General features: G+C 44.9%; 1 protein-coding gene across 4 annotated transcripts in view; it reads right to left on the minus strand.

Annotated features, from left to right (window-relative positions):
- fbxl7 (F-box and leucine-rich repeat protein 7) overlaps positions 1-15,879 on the minus strand; it is a 530,556-nt gene that overhangs the window by 357,533 nt on the left and 157,144 nt on the right. Inside the window, exon 1 of one of the 4 annotated variants that reach the window (XM_068050436.1) lies at positions 7,583-7,654. The exons of the other annotated variants lie outside the window; for them this stretch is intronic. The gene's annotated coding sequence lies outside the window, so the exon portion shown is untranslated. Of the gene's footprint in view, positions 1-7,582; positions 7,655-15,879 lie in introns of those variants that run through there. 4 annotated transcript variants of the gene reach the window in all.

Here is a 15,879-nt window from a genome sequence, read left to right on the forward strand (position 1 = left end):
CAGGAATCAGTCTGGTAAACCTTTGCTGCACTCCCTCTATAGCAAGAACAACCTTCCTCAGATAAGGAGAACAAAACTGCACACAATATTCCAGGTGTGGCCTCACCAAGGCCCTGTATAATTGCAGCAAGACATCCCTGCCGCTGTACTTGAATCCTCTCGCTATGAAGGCCAACATACCATTTGTCTTTTTTACCGCCTGTTGGACCTGCATGCTTACCTTAAGCGACTGGCGTGCGAGAACACCCAGGTCTCGTTGCATATTCCCCTCTCTCAATTTATAGTCATTCAGATAATAATCTGCCGATCCTGTTTTTGCTACCAATAACCTCACATTTATCCACATTATACTGCATCTGCCATGCATTTGCCCACTCACTCAGCCATTCCAAATCACCCTGAAGCCTCTCTGCATCCTCCTCACAACTCACCATCCCACTCAGTTTTGTGTCATCTGCAAATTTGGAAATATTACATTCAGTTCCCTCATCTAAATCTTTAATATATATTGTGAATAGCTGGAGTCCTAGCACCGATCCCTGCGGTACCCCACTAGTCGCTGCCTGCCATTTGGAAAAAGACCCATTTATCCCTACTCTTTGATTCCTGTCTGCCAACCAATTTTCTATCCATCACAATACACGACCCCCAATCCCATGCACTTTAATTTTGCAAGCTAATCTCTTATGTGGGACTTTGTCGAAAGCCTTCTGAAGGTCCAAATAAAACACATCCACCGGCTCCCCCTCATCAACTCTACTAGTTACATCCTCGAAGAATTCTGATGGAAATCATGCTTGACAGATCTCTTTCATAAATCCATGCTGACTCTTTCCGATTCCAGCACTGTTTTCCAAGTGCTCTGCTATAAAATCTTTGATAATGGACTCCAGAATTTTCCCCACTACCGACATCAGGCTGACTGGTCTAGAATTCCCTGCTTTCTCTCTACCTCCCTTTTTAAATAGTGGGGTTACATTCGCTATCCTCCAATCTGTAGGAACTGTTACAGAGTATACAGAATTTTGGAAAATGACCACCAATGCATCCACTATTTCTAAGCCCACTTCCTTAAGTACTCTGGGATGTAGACCATCAGGCCCTGGGGATTTATCGGCCTCCAATCCCATCAATTTCCCCAACACCATTGCTCTACTAATACTGATTTTCTTTAGTTCTTCTCTCTCACTAAACCCTGTGTTCCCCCAATATTTCTGGTATGATATTTGTGTCCTCCTTTGTGAAGACAGAACCAAAGTATGCATTTAGTTGGTCAGCCATTTCTTTGTTCCCCATAATAAATTCCCCTGTTTCTGACTGTAAGGGACCTACATTTGTCTTCACTAATCATTTTCTCTTCACATACCTATAGAAACTTTTACAGTCAGTTTTTATGTTCCCCGCAAGCTTGCTCTCATATTCTATTTTCCCCTCCTTAATCCCCTTGGTCCTCCTTTGCTGAATTCTAAACTGCTCCCAATCCTCAGGTCTGTTTTTTTTTCTGGGGAATTTATATGCCTCTTCCTTGAATCTAATGCTACCTCTAATTTCCCTTGTAAGCCATGGTTTGGCTATCTTTCCCGTTTTACTTTTGCACCAGACAGGAATAAACAATTGGTGCAGTTCATCCATGCGCTCTTTGAATGTTTGCCATTGCCTTCACACTTACTAACCCTCTAAGTAACGTTTCCCAACCATCATAGCCAACAAGCGCCTCATACCTTCGTAGTTTCCTTTACTAAGATTCAGGACCCTAGTCTCAGCATCAATTATGTCACTCTCCATCTTGATGAAGAATTCTATCATATTATGGTCGCTCATCCCCAAGGGGTCTCGCACAACTAGATTGTCAATTATTCCTCTCTCATTACACAATACCCAGTCTAGGATGGCCTGTTCTCTAGTTGGTCCCTCAACGTATCGGTTCAGAAAACCATCCCATATCCACTCCAAGAATTCCTCCTCTACAGTATCGTAACTAATTTGATTTGCCCAATCTATATGCAGATTAAAGTCACCCAGAATTACAGATGTTCCTTTATCGCATCCATCTCTAATTTCCTGATTAATGCCATTCCCAACATCACCACTACAGTTTGGGGGTCTATATACAACGCCCACTAACATTTTTTGCCCCTTAGTGTTTCTCAGCTCTACCCATTCAGATTCCACATCATCAGAGCTAATATCTTTCCTCACTATTGCATTAATTTCATCTTTAACCAGCAACGCAACTCCACCGCCTTTTGCTTTTTGTCTGTCCTTCCTAAATACTGAATACCCCTGAATGTTCATTTCCCATCCCTGGTCACCTTGCAGCCATGCCTCTGAAATCCTGACCATATCATACCGTTTACATCTATTTGCGCGATTAATTCATCCACATTGTTGCGAATGCTCCGTGCGTTAAGGCACAAAGCCTTAAGGCTTGTCTTTTTAACATTACTTGGCCCCTTCCTACTATTTTTCACTGTGGCCCTGTTTGATTCTGGCCCTTGGTTTCTTTGCCTATCACTTTTCTTATTCCCCTTACTGTCTTTTGTTCTCGTCTTTGATTCCCCTTCCTTTGACTCCTTGCAAAGGTTCCCATCCCACTGCCATTTTAGTTTAAACCCTCCCCAACCACTCTAGCAAATACTCCCCGAGGCCATCAGTCCCAGTCCTGGCCAAGTGTAACCCATCCAGTTTGTACTGGTCCCACCTCCCCCAGAACCGGTCCCAATGACCCAGGAATCTAAAACCCTCCCCCTCACACCATCTCTTCAGCCATGTATTCATCTGATATATCTGGCTATTTCTACTCTGATTAACACGTGGCACTGGTAGTAATCCTGAGATCACTACCTTTGAGGTCCTACTTTTCAACTTACTTCCTAACTCCCTATGTTCTGCTTTGAGGACCGCATCCTTTTTTTTAACCTATGTTGTTTGTTCCAATGTGTACCACGACCACTGGCTGTTCATCCTCCCCCTTCAGAATGTCCTGTAACCGCTCTGAGACATCTCTAGCACCAGGGAGGCAACATACCATCCTGGAGTATCTTTTGTGGCCACAGAAACGCTTATCTATTCCCCTTACAATTGAATCCCCTATAACTATTGCATTCCCACACTTTTTACTCCTCCCCTGTGTGGCAGAGCCAACTGTGAATTAGAATTAGAACATGACAGCGCAGTACAGGCCCTTCGGCCCTCGATGTTGCGCCGACCTGTGAAACCATCTGACCTACACTATTCCATTTTCATCCATATGTCTATCCAATGACCATTTAAATGCCCTTAAAGTTGGCGAGTCTACTACTGCTGCAGGCAGGGTGTTGCACGCCCCTACTACTCTCTGAGTAAAGAAACTACCTCTGACACCTGTCCTATATCTATCACCCCTCAACTTAAAGCTATGTCCCCTCGTGTTTGCCATCACCATCCGAGGAAAAAGACTCTCACTATCCACCCTATCTAATCCTCTCTATTAAGTCACCTCTCCTCCTCCTTCTCTCCAACGAAAAAAACCTCAAGTCCCTCAGCCTTTCCTCGTAAGACCTTCCCTCCATACCAGGCAACATCCTAGTAAATCTCCTCTGCACCCTTTCCATAGCTTCCACATCCTTCCTATAATGCGGTGACCAGAACTGCACGCAATACTCCAGGTGCGGTCTCACCAGAGTTTTGTACAGCTGCAGCATGACCTCGTGGCTCCAAAACTTGATCCCCCTACTAATAAAAGCTAACACACCATATGCCTTCTTAACAGCCCTATTAACCTGGGTAGCAACCTTCAGGGATTTATGCACCTGGACACCAAGATCTCTCTGTTCATCTACACTACCAAGAATCTTCCCATTAGCCCAGTACTCTGCATTCCTGCTACTCCTTCCAAAGTGAATCACCTCGCACTTTTCCGCATTAAACTCCATTTGCCATCTCTCAGCCCAGCTCTGCAGCCTATCTATGTCCCTCTGTACCCTACAACATCCTTCGGCACTATCCACAACTCCACCGACCTTAGTGTCATCCGCAAATTTACTAACCCACCCTTCTACACCCTCTTCCAGGTCATTTATAAAAATGACAAACAGCAGTGGCCCCAAAACAGATCCTTGTGGTACACCACTAGTAACTAAACTCCAGGATGAACATTTGCCATCAACCACCACCCTCTGTCTTCTTTCAGCTAGCCAATTTCTGATCCAAAGCTCTAAATCACCTTCAATCCCATACTTCTGTATTTTCTGCAATAGCCTACCGTGGGGAACCTTATCAAACGCCTTACTGAAATCCATATACACCACATCCACTGCTTTACTCTCATCCACCTGTTTGGTCACCTTCTCGAAAAACTCAATAAGGTTTGTGAGGCACGACCTACCCATCACAAAACCGTGCTGACTATCTCTAATGAACTTATTCTTTTCAAGATGATTATAAATCCTGTCTCTTATAACCTTTTCCAACATTTTACCCACAACCGAAGTAAGGCTCACAGGTCTATAATTACCAGGGCTGTCTCTACTCCCCTTCTTGAACAAGGGGACAACATTTGCTATCCTCCAGTCTTCCGGCACTATTCCTGTCGACAATGACAACATAAAGATCAAGGACAAAGGCTCTGAAATCTCCTCCCTAGCTTCCCAGAAAATCCTAGGATAAATCCCATCTGGCCCAGGGGACTTATCTATTTTCACACTTTCCAAAATTGATAACACCTCCTCCTTGTGAATCTCAATCCCATCTAGCCTAGTAGCCTGAATCTCAGTATTCTCCTCGACAACATTTTCTTTCTCTACTGTAAATACTGACGCAAAATATTCATTTAACACTTCCCCTATCTCCTCTGATTCCACACACAACTTCCCACTACTATCCTTGATTGGCCCTAATCTAACTCTAGTCATTCTTTTATTCCTGATATACCTATAGAAGGCCTTAGGGTTTTCCCTGATCCTATCCGCCAATGACTTCTCGTGTCCTCTCCTTGCTCTTCTTAGCTCTCCCTTTAGATCCTTCCTGGCTAGCTTGTAACTCTCAAGCGCCCTAACTGAGCCTTCACGTCTCATCCTAACATAAGCCTTCTTCTTCCTCTTGACAAGCGCTTCAAATTCTTTAGTAAACCACGGCTCCCTCGCTCGACAACTTCCTCCCTGCCTCACAGGTACATACTTATCAAGGACACGCAGTAGCTGCTCCTTGAATAAGCTCCACATTTCGATTGTTCCCATCCCCTGCAGTTTCCTTCCCCATCCTACGCATCCTAAATCTTGCCTAATCGCATCATAATTTCCTTTCCCCCAGCTATAATTTTTGCCCTGCGGTATATACCTGTCCCTGCCCATTGCTAAGGTAAACCTAACCGAATTGTGATCACTATCACCAAAGTGCTCACCAACTTCTAAATCTAACACCTGGCCGGGTTCATTACCCAGTACCAAATCCAATGTGGCATCGCCCCTGGTTGGCCTGTGTCAGAAAACCCTCCTGCACACACTGGACAAAAACTGACCCATCTAAAGTACTCGAACTATAGTATTTCCAGGCGATATTTGGAAAGTTCAAGTCCCCCATAGCAACTACCCTGTTACTCTCGCCCCTGTCGAGAATCATCTTCGCTATCCTTTCCTCCACATCTCTGGAACTATTTGGAGGTCTATAAAAGACTCCCAACAGGTTGACCTCACCTCTCCTGTTTCTAACCTCGGCCCATACTACCTCAGTAGACGAGTCCTCAAACGTCCTTTCTGTCGCTGTAATACTCTCCTGTGCAACAACTCTCCACTGGTGTAGTACCGGATGATTGGAGGGTGGCAAATGTTGTTCCCTTGTTCAAGAAAGGGAATGGGGATAACCCTGGGAATTATAGACCAGTTAGTCTTACGACGGTAGTGGGCAAATTATGATTATTTGGAAAAGCATGGTTTGATTAGAGACAGTCAGCATGGCTTTGTGAGGGGCAGGTCATGCCTCACAAGCCTTATTGAATTCTTTGAAGATGTGACAAAGCACATTGATGAAGGAAGAGCAGTGGATGTGGTGTATCTGGATTTTAGCAAGGCGTTTGATAAGCTTCCCCACGGTAGGCTCATTCAGAAAGTGAGGAGGCATGGGATACAGGGGAAGTTGGTTGTCTGGATACAAAATTGGCTGGCCCATAGAAGACAGAGGGTGGTAGTAAATGGAAAGTAATCAGCATGGAGCTCGGTGACCAGTGGTGTTCTGCAGGGATTTGTTCTGGGACCTCTGCTCTTTGTGATTTTAATAACTGACTTGGATGAGGAAGTGGAAGGCGAGGTTAGCAAGTTTGCCGATGACACGAAGGTAGCTGGAGTTGTGGATAGTGTGGAAGGCTGTTGTAGGTTGCAACGGGACATTGACAAGATGCAGAGCTGGGCTGAGAAGTGGCAGATGGAGTTCAAAATGGAAAAGTGTGAAGTGATTCATTTTGGAAGGTCGAATTTGAATGCAGAATACAGACTTAAAGACAGGCTTCTTGGTAGTGTGGAGGAACAGAGGGATCTTGGGGTCCATGTCCATAGATCGTTCAAAGTTGCCACCCAAGTTGATAGGGTTGTTAGGAAGGCGTATGGTGTGTTGGCTTTCATTAACAGGGGGATTGAGTTTAAGAGCCGCGAGGTTATGCTGCAGCTCTATCGGGCCCTGGTTCGACCACACTTGGAATATTGTGTTCAGTTCTGGTCGCCTCATTATAGGAAGGATGTGGAAGCTTTAGAGAGGGTGCAGAGGAGATTTACCAGGATGCTGCCTGGACTGGAGGGCATGTCTTACGAAGAAAGATTGAGGGAGCTAGGGCTTTTCTCATTGGAGTGAAGAAGGATGAGAGGTGACTTGATAGAGGGGTACAAGATGATGAGAGGCATAGATAGAGTGGATAGCCAGAGACTTTTTCCCAGGGTGGAAAGGGCGATCACCACGGGGCATAATTTTAAGGTGATTGGAGGAAGGTTTCGGGGAGATGTCAGAGGTAGGTTCTTTACACAGAGAGTGCGGGTGCGTGGAATGCGCTGCCAGCGGTGGTAGTAGAAGCAGATACATGAGCGACATTTAAGCGACTCTTGGATAGGTACATGGATGATAGTAGAATGAAGGGCAGGTAGTTAGTTTGATCTTAGAGTAGGTTAAAGGTTCGGCACAACATCATGGGCCAAAGGGCCTGTACTGTGCTGTACTGTTCTATGTTCTTTTTTTTTAACAATTGGGCTGTTGCCACTTTCCCCTGAGAGGCCATTCTCAACCTGAAGGATCAGCAATGATATCCTGGTTATTCGCTTCGATCCTAGAATCTCTCTTCCACTGTTACTGCAGGTGGAGAATAAGTTACATATTTCCAAGGCCAAAACTTATCCCTACGGCTCAGCTGAAGTAAACCTGCTCTACAAAGTAAGTGAGTATACCACTATATCCATTTTTGTGCTTACTGTCAACATGTACATTTTCTTCAGCATTTCCCATCACCTAGTCATACTGGATTCCTGTTGTATATATCTAGCATTATAGAGGTGGAACTGATGGAAAAGATAATGTATAAAATCAACAAATTATTGCTGCCTCAATTAAATACATGTGTCCTTACTTCACTGGACGATTCCTCGATAGACCATGGTAGCCAAGAAAATGGGCAGAGGTCCAATGTTCTCGGTTTCTCCCATCCCTATTTTCAACACTGCCCTACCGTACTGTCTAAAAACAGATGAAAAAATAGAAAAGAATTACGTATATTCTGTCCATCAAATAAATTAGGTATGGGGGATAAATTGGAACGCCCAAAAAAAGGGTTCAGGTATTGGAATGCGCAATTAACCTGCACCATTCAGTGGAATGCAGGCAGCATGGCAAATTCGAGCTGCGAATTTTAATAATTTCTGGGTGTAGTCAGCACTACCTGCACTCTTCTTTGGCTGCATGCACTGGCAATGGGCCCAAAATCGTTACTCACTTGCATTACTTAAAGTTAGCTGTACCTTTTAAATGGGAGGTGCATTGTGTCTGAAGCTGGGGTTTAGAGTCATTCTACAAGGAATCTGATCTGGAAAAGTGTGAAGAATGGCTGATCATGGGAGAGCGCGGGTACCCAGGCTACTGGACACTGCACTGGACATTTTGGTGGAGGAGGTGTGAAGGAGGAGTGATGTCCTGTCTGCTCAGAGGCAGGAAGACCTACAAACGATGAGAAGGTAGTGGGAACAGATAGCCACAGAGGTCGTTCCAGGTGTATAGCCCCAAGAACCTGGATGCAGTGTCACAAGAAGTTTGATGACCTTACACGAGTGGTCAGGTCAGTGAATATATCTTCAGATGCCATCCAATCGACTGCATGACCAGCCTTAATTAAGCACACTCACCTACTGACAATCTCTATCAATTAGGACTCAGAGCTAACATTCATAATGCTTCACCTCACCCTTACATCCACATGTCACAGCATGAACACACTGTCAGCTATTCAACCATGACAATCATATCACCCAAACATATTACATGACAATCACTGACACACTTCCCTTTCTGTTGCAGGAGAAGCAGGCGCACAAGCGGATGCGGCAGGAATTACCTGGAGGGGGAGAGGCATGCCTGCATGTTCTAATCACCATGGAGGAGATGGTGCCGGCCATTATGGGAAGGGCCATTGCTCAGGCCTTGGCTATCAGCAGGGTTCAATCGACTGAAGATGTTGTTATCCTCCTACCTATTCCTCATTCTCACATCCCATTTCTCCTCATTCCTAACTCTCTTCTGATTTACAAGCTGTGTAAGCATGCCCTTCTTACTTTCTCCTCTCCCCTCACAACAACCCAACCCTTTCTATTTCAGTTACCCAAGAATGGTAACCTTTGCAGACAGTGATGTAAGAGCACCAAGACAATGAAGATGAAGATACACCATCACTCGATTTCACACTCGCAGGCACTAGCTCAGATTATGACACTGCACATAATTTGGAAGATAGCATAGCAGTGGGATATGCACATGGTGAGACACTGCGCACAAGCACGCTACATGCAGAGTAGGGGGAAAGGATAGCGCAGGTGGCAACTGGCCAGAGGAAGAGGTCACACACTAGCTCTGCTGCAGAGGATGAGATGAAGGCTTTGATGGGCCAGACTACAGAAGAAGGTTGATGGGTGTACAGAGAGCTTGGAGTTCATCCTTTGAAAAATGGAACTGCTGGCTATCTCCATCAATAAACATGTGGAACCAACCAGGATGCAGCATTCGATGGCTGATAGCTCAGCTTCCATTGCAGCTCCAGCAGCACCCATTGTCTGAGAGTTGCAGGGCAAGCTCAGACTGCTGCTATCATGGCTCTGAATACCAATGTTCAAAGGAGATTTCCGAGTGTAACAGCAGTCAAGCAATCTATCATAGAATCATAGATATTTACGACACAGAAGGAGGCCATATAGTCCATTATCTCTACCGGCTGAAAATAAGTTATCCAGCCTAATCCCACTTTCCAGCTTCTGGTCTGTAGGCCTGTAGGTTTATAGCACTTCAAGTGCATATCCAAGTATTTTTTAAATGTGATGAAGATTTCTACATCTACCACCCTTTCAGGAAGTGAGTTCCGGACCCCCACCACCCTCTGGATGAAAAATATTTCTCCTCAACTCCCCACTAATCCTTCTACCAATTACTTTAAACCTATGTCACCTAGTTATTGACCTCTCTATTAAGGCATCTAGGTCCTTCCAATCCATTCTGTGTAGGCCCCTCAATTTTATACACCTCAATTAAATCGTCCCTCAGCCTCCTCTGTTCCAAAGAAAACAACCCCAGCCTATCCAATCTTTCCTCAGAGCTAAAATTCTCCATTCCTGGCAACAACTTTATATATCTTCTCTGTATCTTCCCTGGTGTGATCACATTCTAGAAACATAGAAAAATAGGAGCAGGAGTAGGCCATTCGGCCCTTCAAGACTGCTCCGCCATTCTATACGATCATGGCTGATCATCCAAATTCAGAAAGCTGTTGCCGCTTTCTCCCTGTATCCCTTGATCCCATTAGCCCCAAGAATTATATCTAACTCTTTCTTGAATATATTTAATGATTTGGCCTCAACTGCTTTCTGTGGTAGAGAATTCCACAGGTTCACCACTATCTGGGTGAAGAAATCTCTCCTCATCTCAGTCCTAAGTGGCTTCCCCCTTATCCTTAGACTGTGACCCCTGGTCCTGGACTCTCCCGCCATGGGAACATCCTTCTTGCATCTAGTCTGTCCAGTCCTGTTAGAATTTTGTAGGTTTCTATGAGATCCCCCCTCTTTCTTCCAAACTCTAGCGAATACAAGCCTAATCGACCCAATCTCTCTTCATACATCAGTCCTGCCATCCCAGGAATCAGTCTGGTGAACCTTCGCTGCACTCCCTCCATAGCAAGAACATCCTTCCTCAGATAAGGAGACCAAAACTGCACACAATACTCCAGGTGTGGTCACACCAAAGCCTTGTATAATTGCAGCAAGACATCCTTGCTCCTGTACTCGAATCCTCTCGCTATGAAGGCCAACATACCATTTGCCTTCTTAACTGTCTACTGCACCTGCATGCTTACTTTCAGCAACTGGTGCACAAGGACACCCAGGTCTCGCTGCACCTCCCCCTTTCCCAATCTATCGCCGTTCAGATAATATCTGCCTTTCTGTTTTTGCCACCAAAGTGGATAACCTCACATTTATCCACATTATACTGCATCTGCCATGTATTTGCCTACTCACTCAACTTGTCCAAATCACACTGGAGCTTCTCTGCATCCTCCTCACATCTCACACTCCCACCCAGCTTTGTGTCATCTGTAAATTTGGATATATTACATTTAATTCTCTCATCTATATCATTAATATATATTGTGAATAACTGGGGTCCTAGCACTGATTCCTGCGGTACTCCACTAGTCACTGCCTGCCACTCGGAAAAAGACCCATTTATTCCTACTCTCTGTTTCCTGTCTGCCAACCATAGAATCATAGAAAGATACAGCACTGAAACAGACCATCAACCACCCATTTATACTAATTATACTAATCCTACATTAATCCCATATTCCCTACCACATCCCCACCTTCCCTCAATTCTCCTACCACCTACCTACACTGGGGGCAATTTACAAAGGCCAATTTACCTATCAACCTGCAAGTCTTTGGCTGTGGGAGGAAACCGGAGCATCCGGCAGAAACCCATGCAGTCACAGGGAGAACTTGCAAACTCCACATAGGCAGTACCCAGAACTGAACCCGGGTCGCTGGAGCTGTGAGGCTGCAACGCTAACCACTGCACTACTGTGCCGCCCAGTTCGCTAGCTATGTCAGTACCTTACCCCCAATCCCACGAGCTTTAATTTTGCATGCTAATCTCTTATGTGGGACCTTATTGAAAGCCTTCTTATAATGCAGTGACCAAAACTGTATGCAGTACTTTAGCTGTGGCCCAACTAGTGTTTTATATAGTTTAAGCATAACCTCCCTGTTCTTATGTTCTATGCCTCGGCTAATTAAGGAAAGTATCCGATATACCTTCTGAACAACCTTATCTACTTGTCCTGCTACCTTCAGGGATCTGATAACTGGCGATAGAGGGAAATGGCGACACATCCTGTGGACTGGTGTGTACTACCAGAATGACCAGTTACTACAGCAGCTTGGCAACAGGCGCCAAGGTCAAAAACAACAACGTGCAGCATCACTTGGCAGCTTCATGTGCAGCACATGTGGCAGAACCTGACTCTCAATGATTGGCCTTCACAGCTATCAGCAAAGGTGCGCCAAGAGAAGACACCCCAACTAAATAGATTAGATTAGATTAGAGATACAGCACTGAAACAGGCCCTTCGGCCCACCGAGTCTGTGCCGAACATCAACCACCCATTTATACTAATCCTACACTAATCCCATATTCCTACCAAACATCCCCACCCGTCCCTATATTTCCCTACCACCTACCTATACTAGTGACAATTTATAATGGCCAATTTACCTATCAACCTGCAAGTCTTTTGGCTGTGGGAGGAAACCGGAGCACCCGGAGAAAACCCACGCAGACACAGGGAGAACTTGCAAACTCCACACAGGCAGTACCCGGAATCGAACCCGGGTCCCTGGAGCTGTGAGGCTGCGGTGCGAACCACTGCGCCACTGTGCCGCTAGATTGTTTGCTTCGTGTCCATCATCTTTCATAGATGGGAGGATGCCAACCATTCATTGCCTTGTTTGCCCTCCTCAAATGCAATACCTCACACCAGCTTGAGTTCCATTTGCCACCTCTGCCCATCTGACCAGTTCATTGATATCTTCCAGAGTCTGCATCTTTGTTCTTCAATATCAGCCACACAATTTTTGTATCATCTGCAAGCTTCTTAATCATGCCCCCTACATTTAAGTCTAAATCATTGATACAAAATCACAAAACCAAGGGAACTGAGCCCTGTGGAGCCCCACTGCAAACTTCTTCCAGTCACAAATACACCCATCGACAATTATCTAGTAAATATTTTGCTTCCTGCCTCTGAGCCAATTTTGGATCTAACTGGTCACTTTCCCTTGGATCCTATGGGCTTTTACTTTCATGACCAGTCTGCCTTGTGGAGCCTTGTCAAAAGCCTTGCTAAAATCCATGTAGACTACATTATACATGCTACCTTCATCGACCCTCCTGGTTGCCTCCTCAAAAAATTCAATCAAGTTCGTCAATCATGACCTCACTTAATAAATCCATGCTGAATATCTTTGATTAATCCGTGCCTTTCTAAATGGAGATTTATACTGTCCCTCAGAATTCCTTCCAATAATTTGCCAACTGCCCATTTTAGGATTACGGGCCTGTAATTACTCAGTCTATCCCTTTCTTCCATTTTAAACAATGCTTAAATGCATCTGTCCGACAACAAATTGCTAGGATAGCAGAGGCACCACTCCAGGGCATGGCAGTGGCTCCTTGGAGTATGAAGTCAGCACCTACCACACCATTCCCTCTAGACTTTTGAAACTAGAAACAACTATAGAAAGCACACAAAATGTGAAGAATTATAGCAACAGTCAGGGCGGCACAGTGGCGCAGTGGTTAGCACTGCAGCCTCACAGCTCCAGGGACCCGGGTTCGATTCTGGGTACTGCCTGTGTGGAGTTTGCAAGTTCTCCCTGTGTCTGCGTGGGTTTTCTCCGGGTGCTCCGGTTTCCTCCCACAAGCCAAAAGACTTGCAGGTTGGTAGGTAAATTGACCATTATAAATTGTCACTAGTATAGGTAGGTGGTAGGGAAGTATAGGGACAGGTGGGGATGTTTGGTAGGAATATGGGATTAGTGTAGGATTAGTATAAATGGGGGGTTGATGGTCGGCACAGACTCGGTGGGCCGAAGGGCCTGTTTCAGTGCTGTATCTCTAATCTAATCTAAAAAATAAACCAGCAACAAAAACACAGATAATTGGTGATCTGTTTATATAGCGCTGGTTGTGCGGGGGAGGTGGCTTCTGTCATGCAGCTTGGCGTTGCGTTCAGCTGTGCATGGTTTAGTAGAGGACATAGGCTGGAGGGTAGAGCTCCAAAATGGCAGCACTGGCGTCAAATCAGCATTGCACGCTAATTGGCGTCATAATTTGCCTGGTCTGCATGCTTCCAGCGGACATTAGGGCCAAGATTTCATCTGGGCGATGGGGATCTCGATCACTGGCTAAAGCGCCTGACAAATCAAGTGCCAATTAGGCACTTAACTGGACAGTGGCAGGCCTTCCATGGGATCAAGGATCCCGGTGCCGGAAGTCCCACCCTTTGAGAGCTGTTGGCCTATCAGAGGCCAGCAGCTCTTAACTGAGCAGCGGTACTGCTGCCAGTACTGGACCCACCAGAGGCGAGGGAACCAGGCCACTGGTAAGTCAGGGAGGGAGGGGTTTCACGGGTAGGGAGTCATGGAGGAGAGGAGTGTAGTGGGGGGGGGAGGGGGGGGGCAGTCAGCAGCCAGGGCAGAGAGATGGCTCTCAGCGGGTCCGCCCCTTCCTTTTGCCAGGTCCCTTGATCAGGCACTAACCCCTTTACCAATATGTCATAAGGAGTACTTTGTGTTGGAAATGTGTCTGCGCATGCATTGCCGATGCCATTTTATAACCTTAAGGGGCCTCATAGAGCCAAACAAACCCAATTTTGTCCCCATGATTCATGGGTCACAGGACAACCAAGAAATTATTTATTTGTTATGATTTGCATACAGGTGCAGCAAACTTACGTTCAATATGACAGCAAAACTAACCATTAACAGATTCCAATGCAACAGCATTGGCAATATGACAAAACTGAGATTAGCTTACCAATCGTATGCAATAGGACCAAGGGAGGAAATTGCTCATTCATGTATCAGGATTGCAATTCTATGAATTTGGCTGCAATTCCTCTGAGTTCATTGCCGTCCTCTCCTCCCTCAACTGCTTTCTCCACAAAAACTCTTCTACCTAGAATTCATAGCCACTCTCTTGACTTTGCCACCTCACGTGGCCTCTCCATTCTCATTGTCTTAATCGCAGATGAGGCCATATCTGATTACTTCCTTGAATCCTTCATCAGTCAAATCCCCTGTTTCTCTTTCTATGGCCCTCTGTTCACCTTGCTACTTCTGCAGCTGTTGATCTGTTCAAGCACTCCTTCACCTTTGCCTTTGCCTTTGATGCCCTTGTCCCCAGTAAAACACTTACTCTCTCCCAATCTGACCGTTCTCTTGGTATGGCTCCCATCTTTGCTCCCTTAAGTCCATGAAGCACAGATTTCAATACATATGGCGCACATCTTCACATGAATTTAGCCATTCATCACAGGATCTGACCACATCATGCACTACCAAGCCCAGTTATCCTCTCCCAAAACAGCTCGCTACTTCAGGATCATCCTGGAATGCAAAGATAGCCTCCGGTTTCTTGTCTCCACGACCAACCATCTTCCTAAGCCCGCCCCATTCTCAAAAAAATACATTTTTGACTTTTCTGTCCTTGCAAATTACCACTGCATCTGCAATTTCTGCTTCCTCTTAAGCCATTGGGGAGTGAAACTGTTCATAGTATGATCTGAAATCTCAATTAAAGACTAAAGAAAAAGGGATACTTGCTTTATAACATAAATAAATCTCCTTGTCATAAAAATCTTGGTCTACAAAATCCACATAAGCTCAGAGGAAGCAAATGAATATTTTTATATTATTAAAGAGGAATTGTGGGATTTGTCCTGTCAAAAACAACACTTTATCATCACTGACAAATGTAAATGTTAACTTTTTATAGACGCTTTTGTGGTGTCCTGTAAATCTTATCCTTGACTTTACCACAGCAATGATACATCTCCCTGTACACTTGTAAACAAAATCCTCCATTTTTCTGGGGAATTCTTCTCGAGTCATAAACTTGTTTTGTGGCCCATTCTTTCCAGTATTTAGGCAAAGAGCAGGCAGATGGAAGAAAAATACGAGGGCTTCACATACTTTTCAAATCACTGTAATTGATGCACGTGAAAGAAAGCAAAGCAATAACATTCTCCTGAAGCACATTCCAAGAAGTGACCAGAACCATTACATGCTTAAATGTGAAAGCAATGTGCTGTAAACATGGCTAGCACCATCATTTTTTATTTTTTATTGATATAGAGGATGGAATTAATAGAATGACCGGTGTCTCATAGATTTGAGCTTTTGGCTGCTAGAAACACAGAATGCCTTAAAACAAGTTGTATTGAGGTAGTTGCAGCCAAAAGAATCCACATAACTTATTGCATACTCCAATAACCTTGTAACAATTGCCATCTTTTGGTAACTCCAAAACCAGATGGGGAGAGGCAAAAATGCAGGCTATTATATTGATAGTTTATGTCTGCACATGTACTTTGGTGTTGATCATAAGGCACAC

This window comes from Heterodontus francisci, chromosome 2, assembly GCF_036365525.1.
Source record: "Heterodontus francisci isolate sHetFra1 chromosome 2, sHetFra1.hap1, whole genome shotgun sequence".
NCBI classification, from domain to species: domain Eukaryota; kingdom Metazoa; phylum Chordata; class Chondrichthyes; order Heterodontiformes; family Heterodontidae; genus Heterodontus; species Heterodontus francisci.